The sequence below is a fragment of the Priapulus caudatus genome, unplaced genomic scaffold (assembly GCF_000485595.1).
Source record: "Priapulus caudatus unplaced genomic scaffold, Priapulus_caudatus-5.0.1 Scaffold293, whole genome shotgun sequence".
In the NCBI taxonomy this organism is placed as follows: domain Eukaryota; kingdom Metazoa; phylum Priapulida; class Priapulimorpha; order Priapulimorphida; family Priapulidae; genus Priapulus; species Priapulus caudatus.
In genome coordinates this window covers 307,431-309,056 of record NW_014577354.1, presented here as the reverse complement: position 1 = coordinate 309,056, position 1,626 = coordinate 307,431, and the positions used below count along the sequence as shown (strand labels likewise).

The following is a 1,626-nucleotide window of genomic DNA, read 5'->3' as shown; positions in this document are numbered from 1 at the left end:
TCGCGGTTGCAAAACGGCTGCCATCGGTTAAAAATTACCTCTATAGACTTTTCTCGAACTCTTAACCGAGTCTTCGAATTATTTGCGGCGTGACGTTTTCGTTCACCCAATTAAACATTATCTTTAATGAATCGTCATCAAATCGTGCTGGTAAAAAAAGTCAAAGTAGTTCACATACTAAATTCCTAAATTCATTCCACCAAAAACGCAGTGAAATGTCCAAACGAAACAAGGAACCGTCCTTAATGTCAACCCGAGTATATATATATATATATATATACCGCAACTGCACCGATGATCGGTGAGTACGAAAATTCGCGACTGCAAGTTTAATTCAGTAACCGAGGAAAAGCCCAGGGCTAGCTAGCATTCCACTACACCGACAATGAACATGTATTGCGCCAGTAATGTCGAATGCCATCGATTGAGATCTAACTAATATGCATCTGGTGTGCGTAGTATTTTCGGATATGGTAGTAAATGGACACAGTTATATACAGATGTTTGCTGTCTATGGACACTATTCCGCCCCACGACTCTATCCGGGATTGTCATAAGGCGGATAGGTACACGTTGGCTTCGGCGGTATGATTGCAGTGGGACTGACTGTTTGTTTGTATCACTGTTAAACAATTATGTACCCAGTTTTTTTTTGCTATATAGGTGGCGGTATTATTGGAACATAGTTATGATATATCGTTTTTAGTTGGAAATACGTTTTCATGAGGACATGACATTTTCAAGAGGGGTCAAGGGAATTATTGTATTCAGCAAACGGTGGCGACAGGATGCGCCGCATGGCACGTCGCACCTTATGCCAGTATTGAATTGACAAGCGGTGACAAACGGTGACCGCGTCTTGATGCGACGCTTATAGCGTTTGGAACAACAGCGGTGACAAGCGGTGACAAATGATGACGGCTTCTTGAGCGTTGGGACAATAGCGGTGACAAGCCGGACGGCCAGGTGACGCAACGCGTATCGAAATCAGCAGGTACTGAGAATAGGTGACGCGACGCGCTTTCACGTGAAACGGGCGCAACAGCATCGCTTGCTATTTCACGCCAAAAAATCTAGTTTTTATTTTCTGCCAAATCAGTTAATCCGGATTCGCCTGTGCAGTATATAAGCTAGTTCCACACAAACGTCACCATTCTTCGCCACACGCCGCTGTCGATTCTAGATTGATTTTTGAGGACCGTGCAACGGGTATATCCATCGAGCTATCCCCCGAGAATAGACGGTAGTAGTAGTAGTAGTAGTAGTAGTAGTAGTAGCAGCAGCAGCAGCAGCAGCAGTAGCATCAGCAGCTGTAGCAGCAGCAACCGTGGATTTGCGCGGAGTTTAAGAAAACAATATCGTCAAGATTTAATATCCTGGATGAGATACAGCAGTTGAGACGTTGCGCAAATAAACACTATAAACTTAACCTAGTTTTGAATAAAAGCTGATGCTATGCTCTGATTAATGGACGGGTGTCATAGTTGCTGCTGGGGTGGTCACACATTTCGTTATCTATATATACCTGTTGGGAGGTAGCAGGCGAGGCACGGCGCGTGAGTGGAGAACTCATTCACTTCTCTCTCTCTCTCTCTCTCTCTCTCTCTCTCTCTCTCTCTCTCTCTC

The 1,626-nt window shown here is 44.5% G+C and overlaps 1 protein-coding gene across 1 annotated transcript in view; it reads right to left on the bottom strand.

The window, feature by feature from the left end:
• LOC106808660 (putative uncharacterized protein DDB_G0271606) overlaps positions 1-1,626 on the bottom strand; it is a 14,182-nt gene that overhangs the window by 11,709 nt on the left and 847 nt on the right. The gene's annotated exons all lie outside the window — the stretch shown is intronic.